The sequence below is a fragment of the Bubalus kerabau genome, chromosome X (genome assembly GCF_029407905.1).
Source record: "Bubalus kerabau isolate K-KA32 ecotype Philippines breed swamp buffalo chromosome X, PCC_UOA_SB_1v2, whole genome shotgun sequence".
Lineage (NCBI taxonomy): Eukaryota > Metazoa > Chordata > Mammalia > Artiodactyla > Bovidae > Bubalus > Bubalus kerabau.
In genome coordinates this window covers 32693411-32706728 of record NC_073647.1, presented here as the reverse complement: position 1 = coordinate 32706728, position 13318 = coordinate 32693411, and positions in this window count along the sequence as shown.

Genomic DNA, 13318 nt, shown 5'->3' with positions numbered 1-13318 from the left:
TTTCACTTTCATGCAGAGCCTTTTTAGTTCCTCTTAACTTCCTGCAATAAGGGTGGTGTCATCTGCATATCTGAGGTTATTGATATTTCTCCCGGCAATCTTGAGTCCAGCGTGTGCTTCTTCCAGCCCAGCGTTTCTCATGTTGTACACTGCATAGAAGATAAATGAGTCGGGGCACAATATACGGCCTTGACATACTCCTTTTCCTATTTGGAACCAGGCTGTTGTTCCATGTCCACCTCTAACTGTTTCTTCCTGAAATGCATACAAGTTTCTCAAGAGGCAGGTCAGGTGGTCTGGTATTCCCGTCTCTTCCAGAATTTTCCACAGTTTATTGTGGTCCACACAGTAAAAGGCTTCGGCATAGTCAATAAAGCAGAAATAGATGTTTTTTCTGAACTCTCTTGCTGTTTGGATGATCCAAGAAAAGACCAATACATAGAAAACTGTAAAGCACTGATGAAAGAAATCAAAGATCACACAGATAGATGGAGAAATATACCATGTTCATGGATCAGAATGATCAATATAGTGAAAATGAGTACACAGCACAAAGCAATCTATAGATTCAATGCAATCCCTATCAAGCTACCAATGGTATTTTTCACAGAACTAGAACAAATAGCTTCACAGTTTGTATGGAAATACAGAAAACCTGGAATAGCCCAAAGCAACCTTGCCAAAGAAGAATGGAACTGGAGGAATCAACCTACCTGACTTCAGGCTCTATTACAAAGCTACAGTCATCAAAACAGTATAAACTGGCTCATAGAAAAAGCAAAGGAATTACAGAAAAACATCTACTTCTGCTTCATTGACTACACTAAACCTTTGACTGTGTGGCTCACAGCAAACTGGAAAATTCTTCAAGAGATGGGAATACCAGTTCACCTTACCTGCCTCCTGAGAAACCTCTATGCAGGTCAAGAAGCAACAGTTAAAACTGAACATGGAATAACAAACTGGTTCCAAATTGGGGAAGAATTATGTCAAGGCTGTATATTGTCACCCTGCTTATTTAACTTATATGCAGCATACATCATGCAAAAAGCCAGGCTGGATGAATCACAAGCTGGAATCAAGATTGTCAGGAGACATACCAACAACCTTAGATGTGCAGATGAAACCACTCTAATGGCAGAAAGTGAAGAGGAACTAAAGAGCCTCATGATGAAGGTGAAAGGGGAGAGTCAAAAGGCTGGCTTAAAACTCAACATTCAAAAAACTAAGATCATGGCATCTGGTCCCATCACTTCATGGCAAATAGAGGAGAAAAAGTGGAAACAGTGACAGATTTTCTTTTCTTGGGCTCTAAAATCACTACAGACAGTGACTGCAGCCATGAAATTAAAAGATGCTGCTCCTTGGAAGAAAAGTTATGACAAACCTAGACAATGAATTAAAAAGCAGAGACATCACTTGCCAACAAAGATTCATATAGTTAAAGCTATGGTTTTTCCAGTAGCTATGTATGGATCTGAGAGTTGGACCATAAAGAATACTGAGCACTGAAGAATGGATGCTTCCAAGTTGTGGAGATGGAGAAGATTCTTGAGACTCCCTTGGACAGCAAGGAGATCAAACCAGTCAATTCTAAAGGAAATGAACACTGAATATTCATTGGAAGGAATGATGCTGAAGTTGAAGCTGCGATAATTTGGCCACCTGATGCGAAGAACTGACTCATTAGCAAAAAGTCTCATGCTGGGAAAGATTGAAGGCAAGAGGACAAGGGGACAATAGAGGATGAGATGATCAGATGGCATTACCGACTCAATGGACATGAGTTTGAGCAAAATTAGGGAAATAGTGAAGGACAGGGAAGCCTGGTGAATTGCAGTCCACGAGGTCACAAAGACTCAGACACAACTTAAGTGACTGAACAACAAACATATTAAGTCCATAGGGAAGGGATGGGTCCTTTAATAAATGGTACTAGGACAACTGAAAACAAAAACAAAAAAAAACAGTATGATACTGACACAGAGGCAGAAATACAGACCAAGGGAACAAAATGGAAAGCCCAGAGATAAATCCACGCGCCTATGGACACCTTATATTTGACAAAGGAGGCAAGAATAGACAATGGAGAAAAGACAACCTCTTTAAGAAGAGGTGCTGGGAAAAATGGTCAACCACTAGTAAAAGAATGAAACTAGAACACTGTCTAACACCATACACAAAATACATTCAAAATGGATTAAAGTTCGAAACTTAAGACCAGAAACTATAAAACTCCTAGAGGCAAACATAGGCAAAACACACTCTGACATAAATCACAGCAGGATACTCTATGACCCACCTCTCAGAGTAATGGAAATAAATGAACAGGACCAAATTGTATAGCAAAATAGCACAAGTAAATGAATAGGGCCAAATTAAATTCAAAAGCTTTTGCACAACAAAGGAAAGTATAAGCAAGGTGAAAAGACAGCCTTCAGAATGGGAGGAAGTAAGAGCAAACAAAGCAGCTGACGAAGAAATAATCTCAAAAATATAAAAGCTGCTCCCACAGCTCAATTGCAGACCAAGAAATGACCAATTCAAAAAACGGGCCGATGAACTAAACAGACATTTCTCCAAAGAAGTCATACAGATGGCTAACAAACACATGAAGAGATGCTCAACATCACTTATTATCATAGAAATGCAAATCCAGACGACCTTGAGGTACCCTTTCACGCTGGTCAGAATGGCTGTTACCCAAAAGTCTACAAACAATAAATGATGGAGAGGGTGTGGAAAAAAGGGAACCCTCTCACTTTGTTGGTGGGAATGCAATCGAGCACAGCGACTACGGAGAATAGTGTGGAGAATCCTTAAAAAACTGAAAATAGAACTGCCATATGACCCAGGAATCCCACTGCTGGGCATGCACGCAGAGGACACCAGAATTGAAAGAGTCACGGGTACCCCAATGTTCATCGCAGCACTGTTAATAATAGCCAGGACACGGAAGCAACCTAGAAGTCCATCAGCTGACTAAAGGATAAGAAAGCTGGTGTACATATACACAATGGAATGTACCTCATCCATTACAAAGAATACGTTTGAATCAGTTCGAAAGAGGTGGATGAAACGGGAGCCTAATATACTGAGTGAAGGACGTCAGAAAGAAACACGCCAATACAGTACACAAACACATATATATGGAATTTAGAAAGATGGCAATGATGACCCTATATGCGAGAGAGCAAAAGAGACACAGATGTATAGAAGAGTCTTTTGGACTCCGTGGGAGAAGGCGAGGGTAGGATGATTTGAGAGAAGAGCCTTTAAACATGTATATTATTCTATGTGAACCAGATCACCAGTCCAGGTTTGATGCATGAGACTAGGTGCTCAGGGCTGGTGCACTGGGATGACCCTGAGGCATGGGATGGGGAGGGAGGTGGGAGGGGGGATTCAGGATGGGGAAACCATGGACACCCAGGGCTGATTCATGTCAATGTATGGCAAAAACCACTACAATATTGCAAAGTAATTAGCCTCAAATCAAAATAAATGAATTTAGAAAAAAAGAACTCAAAAAAAGAAAAAACGGAAAGAAAGGACAGCACACCCAGGGGGTCTTTCACTTTTATTGATTTTAAATCACATTCAGTGACTGACTGAATCATCACTGGGGTCTCCCAGGAGTTAGAGTGCCAGAAAGATTTAATTAGGGAGCTGCAGTCCAGATAAAAGATAACATATCCTTGAGTTAAAATCTGAACTCAACTCGTTTGATGCCTATGGTGAAACTCTGTGTTTTAGTTGTTTCTAAAAAGCTTTCTGAAGACACGCAGGATTCTTATGGTCAGAGACTGCCTTATGTACCTCCATAATTGTTTGACTATTCCTTGGACCTTTTAAAACATTTCAAAATGAAAGTTAACACCAAATTAAATATCTCGTACTCTTTCTTTAAACCATGATAAATTTGTAGAATTTGGACTAACAAAAGACTTTATTGGGGAAGAATGTTTTAGGAGTGTAGTTATTTTGAAATCCTAGGGTATGGTGATCTTAAAAAGACCAGCTTTTACTCAGTCTTTTGTTACTTCTTATGTAAAAATTCACTGTACAGACTTCCATGACTGTCCAGTGGTTAGGACTCTGTGCTTTCCCTAGAAGGGCACGGGTTCAATCGCTGTTCAGGGAACCATGCTTCCACAACCTGCATATTGCCCCCCGGGGGGAAAGAAAAATTCTCTGTGAGTGGTGATCCTGTTTGTAACGTGCACTGGGATTGGGCCACCATCACTGCTCTTCCTTTGGGAATACATTGCTCCCAAAATTTTCTTAGCAAAAAGGTGTCCTAGTCATTATTTGATTTGTTCCCTCCAAACATTATTGTACTCCCTGGGAGTGCTATTTGTGGGTTTTAGGTGTATCAGCACTTCGTGCCTTCTGAGCACCTTTAGCCGACAGCATAGGTGAGTGATGCAACAATCCCTTTTATGAGGTAGGTGGCCAGGAGGTGATTCCTGCCTACCTTTCTCGGGGGGACTTTCACATTCACCACCCCTATGTGACAACCTCTTCCTTTCTGGGTCTGGCAATCTAGACCCTAATGTCATTCCACACCCCAAACAAAGGCTGTAACACCATACCACTACTCCTTGCCCTTGAAATCAAATGTTAATCAGGGTTATCCATCTTCAGTGCAGACTCCTGACCCAATCCAGACCACTACTCTCTGGCTAACTGGGGACCCGAGGGTCTGTTCCCCAACCTCTCGGGACCCCATATCCCTCCCATCTCCAGTGCCCACCTCTTCTCTTCTTTCCCTCCCTTCCATCAGAAAATTCACACACACGCAAATATCTTTTCCCCATTTGATGTTTATTGTAATTGCAGCCATCAGTTTACTATGTTAGTGTGAGAGTCTTTCCTTGGTTGGCCATTTCTACGAAAGCAGACCTCTGGAGGCACAGTTCTACACTGTCTGACCTTTTCGAGTCAGTTACTGGCTGCCCAGCTTGTACTTCTCCAGGGTCTCTTATTCTGGGGCGGCTGAGCTTATCTTCTCTTTGGATTCTGCCTCCTTCTTTGATCCCGCCTCATATTTTGGTACCTTTTATGGCTTTGATTCAGTTTCTTACGTGCACAGGAACGGAGAAAACAGTTGGGTTTTCTGGTTGTCTTCACCTTCTTCGACTGAGTGGCATATGGTCGGATTTTCTTTCTCAAGGTTCCTTGAAGAGGTCTTCTGACCCTCATGGTCATATTTCGTGCCTGGAAAGACACGACAAGGGTATGAGACTTTAGGAAAGAAAAAAGCGGAGTTGGAAGGGAGATTTCATGAAAAAGGGATGTGGGCTCATGAGCGCTTTTGTGCCAGGCAAGGGTGGGTAGAGGTCTGGGGCAGCAAAGTCAATGGAGAACATGGGGAGCTTAGTTGGAATCATCTTACTTTCACACTGCCTCGGTACCTCCGTTCTCAAAGGGTCTTCTTTTGTCCATTCATCCTTGAGGCAAACCGCCTTGTAACTCTTCTTGACTGCCGTGGGTTCCTGATTCCCTTAGTCAGGATGATGCCAAGAAGTGGCCTAACCTAGAATCTCTGCCTCTGGTCTCCCTATTTATACCCTTTCAGGACAATGAGGAGCCACACCCTTCAATCTGATTGGTCAGTTAGGCACCACCCCAGCCAATAGCATCTTGGGGGGCTTAGACATCACAATGTACCACTGTGCCCATCAACATGGGCTAGTGGATGCTGAGGGAGGCCATTTTATAACTTCTCCACTGCTGACACCTCTGTGTGTCTGATTCTGGGCAGTGGTGATTCAGGGCCATGGTGTTTCTCCTCATGACCTTCAAACTTCCTTTCAGTTCCCTTTATCCTTTGACTTATATGTGCCACTTCAACACTCCTGCCCCCTTCATCCCTCTGAAAACATCTGCCAAACCCTTTCTGTCCCACTTCAGCCTTTCAGAGTAATCACTTCATCTCTAGCCCACCTTCTGCCTGTTGGGGGTTCCTGAGGGCCTTAAGGAACTTAAGAGCAAGCACTTAAGGTGGCAAAGGGTAATTAAGAACAGGTTGGGTGTTTGATCTCCTGTCATGAGCTTTAACGACCCCCAGACTTGGTGAATGCTCAGTCTGTTGCCCAAAGTTTAATACACAGTCTCCCTCAGAGTACACATCAGAACAAAGACACTTCTACATGTCTCCTCCACTAAATTTTGTTGGGACACTTCAACTCTCATATTCAGCAAGGAAACTCAACTTGCTCCATCTATCAGAAATACATTCCTGATTATTATTATTTTTTTTTTTTTTAAGGAAAGTGCTCAAAGTCAAAATCAGTTCACCACTCTTCCACTGAGTCTTGACTAAATCATTTCCCCAGTCATCCCTCCTTGCCAGTTATCAGTAGGTAGGGCCCATTGCAGGCCTGACCAAGAGCTGAGCAGGACAAGTACCTGCAGGTAGCTCAGTGATAGTTGGTTGCTTGTGGGTGGGGTCCATGAGGCACTGACCAATGAAAGAGCAAGCCCTGTTGCCTAGTAACAGGATGCAGAGTAATAAGGCACAGCAATGGCTACCTGCGAAGGGCTGTGCTCTGTTACATAAGGACACTTTGGGTCCAGTGTGCTGGAATCTTTTTGATTGACTCATTTCAGACCTCAGATTTGATTTCACATAATTAGTTAACTTTTGCATATCATACTTTTCATTATATTCCCAGGCCTAGCTGTCACCAGTGCTGTCACCTCTATGCCTCTCCAACAGCTGCCACTTGATCACATGCTCAGCATATAGTATAAATAGTTCAAAGCCCACAAGATTGTGAAGTCCAGCCCACCCTGAAAACTCCTTTGACAAACCTTAAATTCACAGTGATTCTTCTACTCTTTGCAGTGTAACAGAGCAGGATGAGCACAGCCCTTAACAGGAAGCCATTGGTGTGCTTCATTTCAAGCCATCCTGTCCCTAGGCAACAGGTGCTGTTCAAACATTGCTTGGTGCCTCAGAGGGCCCCATTCACAAGCAGCCAACTGTCAATGAGTGACCATTAGTTGTCCTGCTTAGCTGTTGGTCAGCACCACAGTGGGCCCTGCCCACAGGTTACTTACTATCAATGAGGGGGCCATTGGGAAAGTGATTAAGTCAAGGGTGGTGTGGCGGTCATCAGAAGGAGACTGAGATAAGAGGCAGATTCAGGCCTCATTCTGGAGGCCCTGGAGCTCACGCAGACTTGGGCCAGTGGGTGAGCTGGAGGGCCCAGGGAATACACTGGGGACTAGATGTTGTAGCCCTCCATAGCCCTCACTAAGGCCCTCCACTAGCCTTGGCCAAAGCCTTGAGGAGCAGTGTACCTCTCCCGCATCACTGTCGCTGCGACCTACTAGCAGTGGTTTTCTATCTGGGTCTCAGACTATGAGAACTGGTCTCCCCATATGGATGCCCTGAGGACGGAAACTGAGGACCTATTATGTTGGATGCCTGTCTCCGTCAGGGATGACGGCTGGGCAGAGTGTGGGAACCTGGCACTGAAGGAGCTGCTGGCTGAGATCTGCTTCCCCTTAACCAGCACTGGGACATTGCAGGGTGAAAGCTGTGCCTTGACACTGCCCTTTCTTGTCAGGACAGAGAATAACATTCATCTAGTACAGGTTTATAGGAACCTCATTACCTGACCATGACCTAACCTTAAGCACAAAGGGTATGACACCAAGAAGTCTGCAGCAACTTACCACCACTCTCCCTAACATTTAATTGTACATGCACTTACTGAAAACTTTTACTAACTTTGGGGTCTTAGGACATGAACCACCCATCTCCTTTTATGAATCTTTAATCAACTTTCTCTGTTCCAAACTTTAAGGTTAAGTTTTGATGGGCCTCCTTCTGCGTCAGGCACATGGACTTGCAATTTGAATAACAACGGTATTGTCTAAGGACAGACTTTGCCTCTCTTAAACAACGGCAGAGACTGGCCAACTGCTCACAATTATCCATAAAATACACGATGACTCGGCTTGGCTAAACTTTAGCCAAGCTTCTCTCCTCTGAACTTCAGCTTTCGCCCAAACTTGAGCAAGCGCTAAGATTCAAAGTTTTCTGTCTCCCTTAACAGCTCATTCTGAGAATCAGCTCACTATCAGAGAGAAACAATTGCTGTAAAACAGCCCCATCATGCTGTCTGCTCATCCATCCTCCTACCTGCCCCATCACACACACACACACACACACACACACACACACACACACACACACAGAGTTCCTGCTGACCCTACTCATATTTCCATGTTAAACAAACTTCTTTTTCTGTTCTACTTCAGACATGTCAGGATCTGTGCTCAAAATACTTTCCCAATTGCAATCAGTTCCGTTCAATGGCTCAGTCAATTCTGACTCTCTGAGACCCTATTGTGTGCAGCACATCAGGCTTCACTGTCCATCACCAACTCCCAGAGCTTGCTTAAAATTCAAGCCCATCAAGATGGTGATGCCATCCAACCATCTCATCCTTTGACGTCCCCTTCTCCTCTGGCCTTCAATCTTTCCCTGCATCAGGGTCTTTTCCAATGAGCCAGTCTTTGCCTCAGATGGCCAAAGTATTGGAGCTTCAGCATTAGTCCTTCCAATGAATATTCAGGACTGATTTCCTCTAGCATTGACTGCATTGATTTCCTTGCAATCCAAGGGACTCTCGAGAGTCTTCCCCAACACCACAGTTCAAAACCATCAGTTCTTCAGTGCTCAGCTTTCTTTATGGTCCAACTCTCCCATGCATACCTGCTGACTGTTGGGAAAACTTAGCTTTGACATATGGACCTTTGTCGGTAAAGTAATGTCTCTTCCTTTTAATACACTGTCTAGGTGGATCATAGTTTTCTTCCAAGGAGTAAGCGTCTTTCACTTTCATGGCAGCAGTCACCATCTGCAGTGGTTTTGGAGCCCAAAGAAGAAAGCCTGACACTGGTTCCACTGTTTCCCCGTCTATGTCCCATGAAGTGATGGGACCAGATGCCATGATCTGCGTTTTCTGAATGTTGAGTTTTAAGCCAACTTTTTCACTCTCCTCTTTCACTTTCATGCAGAGCCTTTTTAGTTCCTCTTCACTTTCTGCCATAAGGGTTGTGTCATCTGCATATCTGAGGTTATTGATATTTCTCCCGGCAATCTTGAGTCCAGCGTGTGCTTCTTCCAGCCCAGCGTTTCTCATGTTGTACACTGCATACAAGATAAATGAGTCGGGGCACAATATACGGCCTTGACATACTCCTTTTCCTATTTGGAACCAGGCTGTTGTTCCATGTCCACCTCTAACTGTTTCTTCCTGAAATGCATACAAGTTTCTCAAGAGGCAGGTCAGGTGGTCTGGTATTCCCGTCTCTTCCAGAATTTTCCACAGTTTATTGTGGTCCACACAGTAAAAGGCTTCGGCATAGTCAATAAAGCAGAAATAGATGTTTTTTCTGAACTCTCTTGCTGTTTGGATGATCCAAGAAAAGACCAATACATAGAAAACTGTAAAGCACTGATGAAAGAAATCAAAGATCACACAGATAGATGGAGAAATATACCATGTTCATGGATCAGAATGATCAATATAGTGAAAATGAGTACACAGCACAAAGCAATCTATAGATTCAATGCAATCCCTATCAAGCTACCAATGGTATTTTTCACAGAACTAGAACAAATGGCTTCACAGTTTGTATGGAAATACAGAAAACCTGGAATAGCCCAAAGCAACCTTGCCAAAGAAGAATGGAACTGGAGGAATCAACCTACCTGACTTCAGGCTCTATTACAAAGCTACAGTCATCAAAACAGTATAAACTGGCTCATAGAAAAAGCAAAGGAATTACAGAAAAACATCTACTTCTGCTTCATTGACTACACTAAACCTTTGACTGTGTGGCTCACAGCAAACTGGAAAATTCTTCAAGAGATGGGAATACCAGTTCACCTTACCTGCCTCCTGAGAAACCTCTATGCAGGTCAAGAAGCAACAGTTAAAACTGAACATGGAATAACAAACTGGTTCCAAATTGGGGAAGAATTATGTCAAGGCTGTATATTGTCACCCTGCTTATTTAACTTATATGCAGCATACATCATGCAAAAAGCCAGGCTGGATGAATCACAAGCTGGAATCAAGATTGTCAGGAGACATACCAACAACCTTAGATGTGCAGATGAAACCACTCTAATGGCAGAAAGTGAAGAGGAACTAAAGAGCCTCATGATGAAGGTGAAAGGGGAGAGTCAAAAGGCTGGCTTAAAACTCAACATTCAAAAAACTAAGATCATGGCATCTGGTCCCATCACTTCATGGCAAATAGAGGAGAAAAAGTGGAAACAGTGACAGATTTTCTTTTCTTGGGCTCTAAAATCACTACAGACAGTGACTGCAGCCATGAAATTAAAAGATGCTGCTCCTTGGAAGAAAAGTTATGACAAACCTAGACAATGAATTAAAAAGCAGAGACATCACTTGCCAACAAAGATTCATATAGTTAAAGCTATGGTTTTTCCAGTAGCTATGTATGGATCTGAGAGTTGGACCATAAAGAATACTGAGCACTGAAGAATGGATGCTTTCAAGTTGTGGAGATGGAGAAGATTCTTGAGACTCCCTTGGACAGCAAGGAGATCAAACCAGTCAATTCTAAAGGAAATGAACACTGAATATTCATTGCAAGGAATGATGCTGAAGTTGAAGCTGCGATACTTTGGCCACCTGATGCGAAGAACTGACTCATTAGCAAAAAGTCTCATGCTGGGAAAGATTGAAGGCAAGAGGACAAGGGGACAATAGAGGATGAGATGATCAGATGGCATTACCGACTCAATGGACATGAGTTTGAGCAAAATTAGGGAAATAGTGAAGGACAGGGAAGCCTGGTGAATTGCAGTCCACGAGGTCTCAAAGACTCAGACACAACTTAAGTGACTGAACAACAAACATATTAAGTCCATAGGGAAGGGATGGGTCCTTTAATAAATGGTACTAGGACAACTGAAAAAAAAAAAAAAAAAAAAAACAACAAAAAAAAAAAAACAAAAAAAAAAACAGTATGATACTGACACAGAGGCAGAAATACAGATCAAGGGAACAAAATAGAAAGCCCAGAGATAAATCCACGCGCCTATGGACACCTTATATTTGACAAAGGAGGCAAGAATAGACAATGGAGAAAAGACAACCTCTTTAAGAAGAGGTGCTGGGAAAAATGGTCAACCACTAGTAAAAGAATGAAACTAGAACACTGTCTAACACCATACACAAAATAAATTCAAAATGGATAAAAGATCGAAACTTAAGACCAGAAACTATAAAACTCCTAGAGGCAAACATAGGCAAAACACACTCTGACATAAATCACAGCAGGATACTCTATGACCCACCTCTCAGAGTATTGGAAATAAATGAACAGGACCAAATTGTATAGCAAAATAGCACAAGTAAATGAATAGGGCCAAATTAAATTCAAAAGCTTTTGCACAACAAAGGAAAGTATAAGCAAGGTGAAAAGACAGCCTTCAGAATGGGAGGAAGTAAGAGCAAACAAAGCAGCTGACGAAGAAATAATCTCAAAAATATAAAAGCTGCTCCCACAGCTCAATTGCAGACCAAGAGATGACCAATTCAAAAAACGGGCCGATGAACTAAACAGACATTTCTCCAAAGAAGTCATACAGATGGCTAACAAACACATGAAGAGATGCTCAACATCACTTATTATCAGAGAAATGCAAATCCAGACGACCTTGAGGTACCCTTTCACGCTGGTCAGAATGGCTGTTACCCAAAAGTCTACAAACAATAAATGCTGGAGAGGGTGTGGAAAAATGGGAACCCTCTCACTTTGTTGGTGGGAATGCAATCGAGTACAGCCACTACGGAGAATAGTGTGGAGAATCCTTAAAAAACTGAAAATAGAACTGCCATATGACCCAGGAATCCCACTGCTGGGCATGCACACCGAGGACACCAGAATTGAAAGAATCACGTGTACCCCAATATTCATCGCAGCACTGTGAATAATAGCCAGGACATGGAAGCAACCTAGGAGTCCATCAGCTGGCTAAAGGATAAGAAAGCTGGTGTACATATACACAATGGAATGTAACTCATCCATTACAAAGAATACGTTTGAATCAGTTCGAATGAGGTGGATGAAACTGGAGCCTCTTTTACAGAGTGAAGGACGTCAGAAAGAAACACAACAGTTCAGTACACTAACATATATATATATATATATATGGACTTTAGAAAGATGGCAATGATGACCCTATATGCGAGAGAGCAAAAGAGACACAGATGTATAGAAGAGTCTTTTGGACTCCTTGGGGAAGGCGAGGGTAGGATGATTTGAGAGAAGAGCATTGAAACATGTATATTATTCTATGTGAACCAGATCACCAGTCCAGGTTTGATGCATGAGACTAGGTGCTCAGGGCTGGTGCCCTGGGATGACCCTGAGGCATGAGATGGGGAGGGAGGTGGGAGGGGGGATTAAGGATGGGGAACCCATGGACACCCAGGGCTGATTCATGTCAATGTATGGCAAAAACCACTACAATATTGCCACGTAATTAGCCTCAAATCAAAATAAATGAATTTAGAAAAAAGAACTCAAAAAAAGAAAAACGGAAAGAAAGGACAGCACACCCAGGGGGTCTTTCACTTTTATTGATTTTAAATCACATTCAGTGACTGACTGTGAATTATCACTGGGGTCTCCCAGGAGTTAGAGTGCCAGAAAGATTTAATTAGGGAGCTGCAGTCCAGATAAAAGATAACATATCGTTGAGTTCAAACCTGAACTCAACTCGTTTGATGCCTATGGTGAAACTCTGTGGTTTAGTTCTGTCTAAAAACCTTTCTGAAGACACGCAGGATTCTTATGGTCAGAGACTGCCTTATGTATCTCCATAATTGTTTGACTATTCCTTGGACCTTTTAAAACATTTCAAAATGAAAGTTCACACCAACTTATATATCTCGTACTCTTCCTTTTAAACCATGATAAACTTGTAGAATTTGGACTAACGAAAGACTATATTGGGGAAGAATGTTCTACGAGTGTAGATATTTTGAAATCTTAGGGTATGGTGATAATTAAAAGACCAACTTTTACTAAGTCTTATGTTAGTACTTATGCAAAATTTCACTGTACAGATTTCCATGACTGTCCAGTGGTTAGGACTCCGTGCTTTCCCTAGAAGGGAACGGGTTCAATCGCTGTTCAGGGAACCATGCTTCCACAACCTGCATAGTGCCCCACGGGGGGAAAGAAAAATTCTCTGTGAGTGGTGATCCCGATTGTAACGTGCACTGGGATTGGGCCACCACCACTGCTCTTC